The sequence below is a fragment of the Bos indicus genome, chromosome 6 (genome assembly GCF_029378745.1).
Source record: "Bos indicus isolate NIAB-ARS_2022 breed Sahiwal x Tharparkar chromosome 6, NIAB-ARS_B.indTharparkar_mat_pri_1.0, whole genome shotgun sequence".
Taxonomy (NCBI): domain Eukaryota; kingdom Metazoa; phylum Chordata; class Mammalia; order Artiodactyla; family Bovidae; genus Bos; species Bos indicus.
The window spans coordinates 84,130,952-84,142,783 of NC_091765.1; positions in this window are offsets into that span (position 1 = coordinate 84,130,952).

Sequence of the window (11,832 nt, forward strand, 5' to 3'; positions counted from 1 at the left end):
TGAGCAGTCACCTAAATATACAACGCCATTGCTTTACAGAGGATGACTCAAAAAGATGAAGAGCTTAAATGTTTTGGATAAATTCACATCATTGTAGATTCAGAGCCATGACTAGTTTCATCCCTTGTTGTGTATTTCTCTAATATATTATACCCAGATGCCCCAAATTGGAACATCTGTTCTGTGACTGTCATAAAGACTAGGAAGTACTGAGTCCTGAGGTCAGGCGTTCATGACCATGGTTGGAAAGCAGCCAACCTTCTGAGTTTTGGAGCAGACTTCACTGTCCAAAGCTGCTGCAGTAACATTTGAACTGTCTTCAAGCTGGCCATTTGAAAGAACTCGAGAGAATTCTTTTGTGAAGGAAATAAGCCTTTCCAAAATGTGAATAATTATCCTCTTAAGTGGTCTATGGATTGAGATGTATGCTTATAATGTTTTCCTGAAATATTTTTTTAATTGCCCATACAACAGTACAAAGACAAATTACTGTAGATTAAAAATTGAAATAAAATTTTCCAAGACACTTTATTATTTCATTTATCGACTTATGCATCAGTGACTAGAGATCAGTTCAGTTGCTCAGTCACGTCTGACTCTTTGCAACCCCACGGACTGCAGCATGCTAGGCTTCCCTGTCCAACATCACCTCCAGGAGCTTACTCAAACTCGTCCATCAAGTTGGTGATGCCCTCCAACCATCTCATCCTCTGTCGTCCCCTTCACCTCCTGCCTTCAGTCTTTTCCAACATCAGGGTCTTTTCCAGTGAGTCAGCTCTTCCCATCAGGTGGCCAAAGTATTGGAGTTTCACCTTCAGCATCAGTCCTTCCAATGGATATTCAGGACTGATTTCCTTAAGGATTGTCTGATTGGATCTCCCTACAGTCCAAGGGAGTCTCGAAAATCTTCTCCAATGCCACAGTTCAAAAGCATCAATTCTTCAGTGCCCAGCTTTCTTTATAGTCCACTTCTCACATCCTTACATGACTACTGGAAAAACTATAGCTTTGACTTTGTTGGCAAAGTAATGTCTGCTTTTTGATATGCTGTCTAGGTTGATCATAGCTTTTCTTCCAAGGAGCAAACGTCTTTTAATTTTATGGCTGCAGTCACCATCTGCAGTGTTTTTGGAGCCCCTCAAAATAAAGTCTGTCACTGTTTATATTGATTCCCTGTCTATTTGCCATGAAGTGATGGGACCGAATGCCATAATCTTAATTTTCTGATGTTGAGTTTTAAACCAGCTTTTTCAGTGACTAGAGATAAAATATAATAAATCATGCTCCTAAGTTTAACCTTCTTCTAATATTGGTGGAAAACAGATAACAAATCTGAAAATCCCTAAGGTGGGACTTTGTATTTTTGTGGCTTTCTAGGCAATATGCTGTAAATGCATTAGAATATGCCCTAATTTCACGGTAGAGACACTTCAACCCCTTTATGAGGGAGGCTGTTCAGCGCGCTATTCCAGAGATCCAAATTCAGCCACAGTCACTATTCAACATAGACACAAACTATTGAATTTTACCTCTTTGTCTTGACTGAAACAATATTCAGATCATGTCCCTTCCCATGGATGGCTTGTTTTCTAGTCTTTAGTTTGACAACCAGCACCTCTAGCTGGTCTGTATAGCCAAAGCTATGGTTTTTTCCAACAGCTTTTGTACAGATATGTGATGTTGCTCAGAAGACTGAGCACTGAAGAACTGATGCTTTTGAATTGAGGTTCTGGGGAAAACTCTTGAGAGTCCCTTGGACTGCAATGAGATCAAACCAGTCAATCCTAAAGGAAATCAACCCAGAGTATTCATTGGAAGGACTGATGCTGAAGCTGAAGCTCCAATACTGTGGCAGACTCTTTGGAAAAGGCCCTGATGCTAGAAAAGATTGAGGGCAGGAGGGGAAGAGTGTGGCAGAGGATCAGGTGCTTAGATAGCATCACCAGCTCAATGAATCTGAATTTGAACAAAGGTCGGGAGATAGTGAAGGACAGAGGAGGCTGGCATGCTGCAGTCCATGAGGTTGTAAAGAGTCAGACAGTTGTAAAGAGACAGACTTAGTGATTGATCAACAACAACAAAACCTGTAGCCTGGAGGCATCAACCTTCAGCACGGCAGGATCTCCTGGCCTGCAGGTTAAAGCGGATTGTAGCATTTCTGCTTCGCTATGCTAGGTTGGAGGGCTGAGCATTTGCATTTCTAAAAAGTTCCCTGGTGAAATCTGTTCTGCTAGACCTAGGCCTTTGTTTTCAAAGTGCCTTGTGTTGCCCTCAGTCGCTTCCTCTATCTCATTCTGTGGGCTACCTCTGAACCTCTTTTCCGTACAGCTTTCCTTATTAAATTCTGGGCTGTACTTATCTTTGCATTAGTCTTTTAATTCTATTGCTTGGTTTATTTGCAGTCCCATTCCTCTTGGGTCTGATGTCATTTTGTACTCTGGATCCTACCTTTCCTTAGACATGCCTTATGTTTACCATTGCAAGGGTCACAGGGTTGGTTAACTCATAACAAGCACTAGTACAGAAAATGTTTGTAATTGGGCTTTTTTTTTTTAAAGCAAAGGTAACTGGAATATATGTGGACAGCGGGAGTAGGTATGGAAACAGAGAAGAAGTTGGTTGGAAGTCTATCATATAGATATGCATGGTATCATAAAATTTGAGGGAAGTGTTGATGGAGAATAGAATCCTGTTGAAATATGGTTAAAGCTTATTGCATATTGATTGCTTGTTATCAGGGTTTCAACACAAATGTAAATAGTTCCATTAGCTCATATAAAAGCACAATCATAATGCTATATAGTAGATGAAGACTTTAGTGACAGCTAAGAAAAACAGTTGGGTAAATGAACTGTGTTCCTATAATCAACTATCAGCAGAAATGTGAAATAGAAACTGGCTTTACAAACACTCAGCAGGAATCCAAGAAAGCCTGAACCTACACTTTGGTCAGCTAGCTCCTGAACCCTGTCTAACACTAGCTCATTGATTTCCTTTTCAGTGGTGTAGTGCCTAGGGGCATAGGTATTTGCAACATCTTCTTTGCCCATGGTGTCATTCTAGAGAGACCTTCATCACTTACGATCCATTGTAGGTCTAGAAACACTAGTGTGGGGACATACTTAAGAACACTAATCTCACTGAAGAAGGTATGGAAGGTGTCATCTCTCACAGTCCTCTTTTCACTGGGCTTTGGGTGGGAGGCTGGAATTTATATTCCAGCAAGTAGAGCTCCCAGGAGCTCTTTCTAATCTGTACAATAACCTTCACCGTGCAGTTAGCGATGCTTTAATGCTAGATGATTTAATGCTTTAATGATAGAGATAGGAAGCAAAGGTGTGGAAATACATACTGAGTCTAGGTTATCATCTCCAATAAGACAGGAAGAGAGATATCTATCTTTAATAATTAGTGAAATTTGACGATTTTAGGATAAACATACTCTAAAGATTCTTTATTACCAATTAAGATAATATTAAATAGCAACAACAACAATGACAAATTACTCTCATGAATCCTCACCCCGCTGCTGGTAAGATTTCATATTTAGTTCCAAATGTTGGGCAATTCTGGATGAAGGGGATAGGCAAGAAATAGATTTGCCTACCACCAAGCTCCCCTTGATAGTGGAGGACAGAGGAGCCTGGCATGAGAGTGGGACAGGACTTAGCAACTGAACAACAGGTTCCCCTTGGCTGGATCCCAAAGCTACCCATGGTCATTCCACCACCACCTCATCTGATAAAGGAATGTGACAGAGGGGAAGTTAAAGTGAAAAGAGGTGGTCTTAACTCATTACAATTATAATATCTTATTTTTGTGATTCTATAAAAGCATATAACCATAGGAAGACTTCTTTTCCAGGGCTCATGAGGGGGATGAACGAGGAGATTTGAAGTAAAGTTTCATTAGTTTCCTAGGAAATCCACTTCAGGTTGCCACATTTTAAAATTATTAATTTACTTGACAATTATTCTCCTGATCTAAAATGATTGTTAGAATTTTAAAAACTCATGCGAATTTCTTACTCAATGGACTAGTTATGAGAGAAATTCAATAATTAGGTAGAAGCTACCTTCTATGCATCAGATGAAGATTCCAGCCACTAGAGTTTAGATATTTGGATTTTGTTTTTTTTCTCTGTTTCGTTTTTTAGTGTTTATTTTGTTTGTTTTTATTTTAACTGGAGGCTAATTACTGTACAATATTGTAGTGGTTTTTGCCATACATTGACATGAATCAGCCATGGGTGTACATGTGTTCCCTATCCTGAACCCCCCTCCCACTTCCCTCCCCACCCATCTCTCAGGGTCATCCCAGTGCACCAATCCTGAGCACCCTGTCCCCTGCATCAATCCTGAACTGGCAATCTAGTTCATATATATATTAATATACATGTATCAATGCTATCCTCTTAAACCATCCCACCCTCACCTTCTCCCACAGAGTCCAAAAGTCTGTTCTTTACATCTGTGTTTCTTTTGCTATCTATCTTTTTAAATTCCATATATATGCGTTAGTCTACTGTATTGGTGTTTTTCTTTCTGACTTACTTCCCTGTATAATAGGCTCCAGTTTCATCCTCCTCATTAGAACTGATTTAAATGCATTCTTTTTAATACCTGAGTAATATTCCATTATGTATATGTAACACAGCTTTCTTATCCATTCGTCTGCTGATGGACATCTAGGTTGCTTCCATGTCCTGGCTATTTTAAACAGTGCTATGATGAACACTGGGGTACACATGTCTTCAATTCTGGTTTCCTCAGTTTGTATGCCCAGCAGTGGGATTGCTGGGTCGTATGGCAGTTCTATTTCCAGTTTTTTAAGGAATCTCCACACTGTTCACCATAGTGGTTGTACTAGTTTGCATTTGCACCAACAGTGTAAAAGGATTCCCTTTCCTCTGAACACTCTCCAGTGTTTATTGTTTGTAGACTTTTTGATAGCAGTCATTCTGACCAGCGTGAAATGGTACATCATTATGGTTTTGATTTGCATTTCTCTGATAATGAGTGATGTTGAGCATCTTTTCATGTGTTCATTAGCCATCTCTATGTCTTCTTTGGAGAAATGTCTGTTTAGTTCTTTGGCCCATTTATTGATTGGGTCATTTATTTTTCTGGAATTGAGCTGCAGGAGCTGCTTGTATTGGAGAAGGTAATGGCACCCCACTCCAGTACTCTTGCCTGGAAAATCCCATGGACAGAGGAGCCTGGTAGGCTGTAGTCCATGGGGTTGCTAGGAGTCGGACACGACTAAGCGACTTCACTTTCACTTTTCACTCTCATGCATTGGAGAAGGAAATGGCAACCCACTCCAGTGTTCTTGCCTGGAGAATCCCAGGGACGGGGAAGTATGTTGGGCTGCCGTCTATGGGGTCACACAGGGTCAGACATGACTGAAGCGACTTAGCAGCAGCAGCAGCAGCAGCTGCTTGTATATTTTTGAGATTAATTCTTTGTCAGTTGTTTTGTTTGCTATTCTCCCATTCTGAAGGCTGTATTTTTATGTTGCTTATAGTTTCCTTTGTTGTGCAAAAGCTTTTAAGTTTAATTAGGTCCCATTTGTTTAGTTTTGCTTTTATTTCCATTACTCCGGGAGGTGGGTCATAGAGGATCCTGCTGTGATTTATGTCGGAGAGTGTTTTGCCTATGTTCTCCTCTAGGAGTTTTATAGTTTCTGGTCTTACATTTAGATCTTTAATCCATTTTGAGTTTATTTTTGTGTATGGTGTTAGAAAGGGTTCTAGTTTCATTCTTTTACAAGTGGTTGACCAGTTTTCCCAGCACCAATTGTTAAAGAGATTGTTTTTTCTCCATTGTATAATCTTGCCTTCTTTGTCAAAGATAAGGTGTCCATAGGTGTGTGGATTTATCTCTGGGCTTTCTATTTTATTCCATTAATCTATATTTCTATCTTTGTGCCAGTACCATACTGTCTTGATGACTGTAGCTTTGTAGTATAGTCTGAAGTCAGGCAGGTTGATTCCTCCAGTTCCATTCTTCTTTCTCAAGACTGCTTTGGCTATTCGAGGTTGTTTGTATTTCCATACAAATTGTGAAATTATTTGTTCTAGTTCTCTGAAAAATACTGTTGGTAGCTTGATAGGGATTGCATTGAACCTATAGATTGCTTTGGGTAGTATACTCATCTTCACTATATTGATTCTTCCTATCCATGAACATGGTATATTTCTCCATCTATTTGTATCATCTTTTATTTCTTTCATCAGTGTTTTATAGTTTTCTATATATAGGTCTTTTGTTTCTTTAGGTAAATTTATCTCTAAGTATTTTATTCTTTTCATTGCAATGGTGAATGGAATTGTTTCCTTAATTTCTCTTCTGTTCTCTCAGTGTATAGGAATGCAAGGGATTTCTGTGTGTTAATTTTACATCTGGAAACTTTACTATATTCATTGATTAGCTCTAGTAATTTTCTGGTGGAGTCTTTAGGGTTTTCCATGTAGAGGATCATGTCATCTGCAAAGAGTGAGAGTTTTATTTCTTCTTTTCCAATCTGGATTCCTTTTATTTATTTTTCTTCTCTGATTGCTGTGGCTAAAACTTCCAAAACTATAGTAGTGGTGAGAGTGGGCACCCTTATCTTGTTCCTGACTTTAGGGGAAATGCTTTCAATTTTTCACCATTGAGGATAATGTTTGCTATGGGTTTGTCATATATAGCTTTTATTATGTTGAGGTATGTTCCTTCTATGCCTGCTTTCTGGAGGGTTTTTATCATAAATGGATGTTGAATTTTGTCAAAGGCTTTCTCTGCATCTATTGAGATAACCGTATGGTTTTTATCTTTCAATTTGTTAATGTGGTGTATCACATTGATTGATTTGTGAATGTTAAAGAATCCTTGCATCCCTGGGATAAAGCCCACTTGGTCATGATGTATGATCTTTTTAATATATTGTTGGATTCTGTTTGCTAGAATTTTGTTAATTCTAATTAAGGATTTTTGCATGTAAGATTTTTGCATGTTAAGGATTTTGGCCTGTAGTTTTCTTTTTTTGTGGCGTGTTTGTCTGGTTTTGGTATTAGGGTGATGGTGGCCTGATAGAATGAGTTTGGAAGTTTACCTTCCTCTGCAATTTTCTGGAAGAGTTTGAGTAGGATAGGTGTTAGCTCCTCTCTAAATTTTTGGTAGAATTCAGCTGTGAAAGCATCAGGTCCTGGGCTTTTGTTTGCTGGAAGATTTCTGATTACAGTTTAGATTTCTGTGCTTGTGATGAGTCTGTTAAGATTTTCTATTTCTTTCTGGTTCAGTTTTGGAAAGTTATACTTTTCTAAGAATTTTTCCATTTCTTCCAAGTTGTCCATTTTATTGGCATATAGTTGCTGATAGTAGTCTCTTATGATCCTTTGTATTTCTGTGTTGTCTGTTGTGATTTCTCCATTTTCATTTCTAATTTTTTTGATTTGATTCTTATCACTTTTTTCCTTGATGAGTCTGGGTAATGGTTTGTCTATTTTGTTTATCTTTTCAAAGAACCAGCTTTTAGCTTTGATGATTGTTACTATGGTCTCCTTTGTTTCTTTTTCATTTATTTTTGCCCTGATTTTTATGATTTCTTTCCTTCTACTAACCCTGGGGTGCTTCATTTCTTCTTTTTCTGGTTGCTTTACGTGTAAGTAAGGTTATTAATTTGATTTTTCTCTTGTTTCTTGAGGTAACCTGGTACTGCTATGAACCTTTCTCTTACCACTGCTTTTACTGAATCCCATAGATTTGGGATTGTTGTTTTCATTTTCTTTCATTTCTATGCATATTTTGATTTCATCTTTGGTTTCTTCGGTGATTTTTTGGTTATTCAGAAGCATGTTTTTTAGCCTCCATATGTTTGTATTTCTAATTTTTTTTTTTTTCCTGTAGTTGACATCTAATCTTACCGCATTGTGATCAGAAAAGAGGCTTGGAATGATTTCAATTTTTTTGAATTTACCAAGGCTAGATTTATGGCCCAGGATGTGATCTGTCCTGGAGAAGATTCCATGTGCACTTGAGAAAAAGGTGAAATTCATTGTTTTGGGGTGAAATATCCTATGGATATCAACTAGGTGTAACTGGTCCATTGTATCATTTAAAGTTTGTGCTTCCTTGCTAATTTTCTGTTTAGTTGATCGATCCATAGGTGTCAGTGGGGTATTCAAGTTTCCCACTATTATTGTGTTACTGTTAATTTCCCCTTTCATATTTGTTAGCATTTGCCTTACATGTTGCAGTGCTCCTATGTTTGGTGCATATATATTTATAATTGTTATAACTTCTTCTTGGATTGATCCTGTGATCATTGTATAGTGTTCTTCTCTGTCTCTTTTCACTGCCTTTATTTCAAAGTCTATTTTATCTGATATGAGTATTGCTACTCCTGCCTTCTTTTGGTCTCTGTTTACAGGAAATGTCTTTTTCCAGCCCTTCACTTACTGTTTGTATGTGTCCCTTGTTTTGAGGTGGGGCTCTTGTAGACAGCCTATATGGGGGTCTTGTTTTTGTATCCATTCAGCTGGTCTTTGTCTTTTGGTTGGGGCATTCAACCCATTTATGTTTAAGGTAATTACTGATAAGTATGATCCCGTTGCCATTTACTTTATTGTTTTGGGTTTGAGTTTACAAACCTTTTCTGTGTTTCCTGTCTAGAGAAGATCCTTTAGCATTTGTTGAAGAGCTGGTTTGGTGGTGCTGAATTTTCTGAGCGTTTGCTTGTCTTTAAAGCTTTTGATATCTCCTTCATATTTGAGTGAGATCCTTGCTGGATACAGTAATCTGTGTTGTGGTTTTTCTCTTTCGTCACTTTAAGTATGTTCTGCCATTCTCTTCTGGCTTGAAGAGTTTCTACTGAAAGATCAGCTGTTATCCTTATGGGAATCCCCTTGTGTGTTATTTGTTGTTTTTCCCTGCTGCTTTTAATATTTGTTCTTTGTGTTTGATCTTCGTTAATTTGGTTAATATGTGTCTTGCGATATTTCGCCTTGGGTTTATCCTGTTTGGGACTCTCTGGGTTTCTTGGACTTGGGTGGCTATTTCCTTCCTCATTTTAGGGAAGTTTGCAACTATTATCTCTTTAAGTATTTTCTCATGGCCTTTCTTTTTGTCTTCTTCTTCTAGAACTCCTATGATTCAAATGTTGGGGCGTTTGACATTGTCCCAGAGGTCTCTGAGGTTGTCTTCATTTCTTTTAATTATTTTTTCTTTTTTTGTCTCTGCTTTATTTTATTTCCACCATTCTATCTTCCATCTACTTTGTCCTATCTTCTGCCTCAGTTATTCTACTGTTGGTCCCCTCCAGAGTGTTTTTGATCTCAGTTATTGCATTATTCATTATTGATTGACTCTTCTTTATTTCTTCTAGGTCCTTGTTAAACATTTCTTGCATCTTCTCAATTCTTGTCTCCAGACTGTTTATCTGTAACTCCATTTTGTTTTCAAGATTTTGGATCATTTTTACTATCATTATTCTGTATTCTTTTTTCAGGTAGAGTCCCTATCTTCTCCTCTTTTGTTTGGATTTGTGGGCATTTATCATGTTCCTTTACCGGCTTAATATTTCTCTACCTTTTCATCTTATTTAGATTGCTGTGTTTGGGGTGGCCTTCTGTATGCTGGAAGTTTGTGGTTCCTCTTTATTGTGGAGCCTGCTCTCTGTGGGTGGGGTTGGATAAGTGGCTTGTCAAGGTTTTTCCTGGTTAGGGAAGCTTGTGTCCGTGTTCTGGTGGGTGGGGCTTGATCTCCTCTCTCTGGACTGCAATGAAGTGTTCAGGAGTGAGTTTTGAGGTTTCTATGGGTTTGGGTGCCCAGAACACCCAAAAAGATTCACAGAGTCGGGCAGAGAAGAAAAGAGGGAGGGAGGAGATAGAGTTGACCTGGGGAGAAAAAGAAAGATCAAAAAGGGGACAGAGCAATCAAGCCAGTAATCACACTCCTAAGTAAAAATAGGTACTGAAGATTGGATTCGTAAAGGTACAAAATTGATAACAAAAAACAAAAAGCAAAGATTAAAAATCTAGAATAGAAATTAAAATCTTGAAAATACAATATGAAAAAAACTAAACAAAATCACAAAAATTATAAAAAATATGTATGAAATTTGCTTTAAAAAGAGGGTCTTTTTTTGGAAAAGGCATTAGGTTATAAAAATGACAAAGGAATAATAAAGAACTTAAAAATTCAAAAAATTAAAAAATGATAATAGTAAAATATATCTAGGAATTTCTCTGGAGCTGTTGAGGGCAATGTAGGGTCAGTTCAGTTCAATTCAGTCACTCAGTCGTGTCCGACTCTTTGCGACCCCATGAACCGCAGCACGCCAGGCCTCCCTGTCCATCACCAACTCCTGGAGTCCACCCAAACCCATGTCCATCGAGTCGGTGATGCCATACAACCATCTCATCCTCTGTCGTCCCCTTCTCCTCCCGCCCTCAATCTTTCCCAGCATCAGGGTCTTTTCAAATGGGTCAGTTCAGTTTCAAATAATTCCTTCTTCTCAAGGTTATACTTCTTCTCAAGGTCTATAGGCCCCTTCCAATGTAGTCAGTGCTAACTACAGGGTTTTAATCTGTTGCACCTGTCACTTCCAGAGCAGTTCCCTCTTCTTTGCTTATTTTGGCTTCCTCTCTTTACAAGTCTCTTCAGTGTCTAATTTCTGCCCTGACACTAGGGGGCGAAGTTATTTAGGTTATTTAGGCTAACTTGTTCGGAGAAGGCAATGGCACCCCACTCCAGTACTCTTGCCTGGTAAATCCCATGGATGGAGGAGCCTGGTGGGGTGCAGTCCATGGGGTCTTGAAGAGTCGGACACAACTGAGCAACTTCCCTTTCACTTTTCACTTTCATGCATTGGAGAAGGAAATGGCAACCCACTCCAGTGTTCTTGCCTGGAGAATTCCAGGGACGGCGGAGCCTGGTGGGCTGCTGTCTATGGGGTCACACAGAGTCAGACACGACTGAAGCGACGTAGCAGCAGCAGCAGGCTAACTTGTTCAGTTGTGCTGTGAAGAGGGAGGAACATTGCAAACAAATATCATGGTGTGTAGGGGGAGTGCTCACAGTGTCTGGGCCACACTGGGTTTGCCCCTGCTAATGGAGTGTATGCTTTCCTGGTCTACAGTGCTCAGGCTCCAGGTTGCTCTGCAGGGGAACTGTCTAAGGTGGGCCTTGGGTTGGCATGCACTTCCCAGGTCTAAGCCGCTCAGGTTCAGGTTCTCAGGTACTCCACAAAGGGACAGACTCGGCTGGGCCTGCGTTTTGTGCTCTTCCCAGGTCCGAACAGCTCAGGCAACCAGGTGATCGGGGAGTGCACTCTCCCAGCTGGGCGGTGCATCTTATCACCTCCCTGGTCCCAGCCCCTCGGTTTCCTGGGTATGCCATGAGAGCGCAGTCTCAGATGTGTCATGTGGCTCCTCTGGGGAGCTGATCTCTGACTGCGACCCTCATGGCAGATGTCAACCCTCCAGGATCACAGCAAGACTTCGTTAGTAACTGGGGACTTGCTCACAGTTCGGTAGAGGGTGCCATCTCTGGGGCCAAGACTGCCCCTTGCCTTCTGGCTCTGGCTGTCGCTCGCCTGCGTCTCTGCCTCCAGTGGGGGGAGGGGCTGGTCTGCAGCCGGCTAGCTCTCCTCTAGTGTTTGCACAATCCTTTGTTTTGTGAGCAGGCCAGGCTGTGCCTCAGAGCTTTTCATGGGCAAGTTCTCTCTCTCTCTCTCTTTTTTTTTCTTTCTGGCTATCCTTCAGTTTGGATTGCTATCTCATGTTAGCTCCCTCAGACTGTCTTCAGGGCTTTCAGGCCGGGTCCCTACCCTATGCATGCAGCCGGCGCC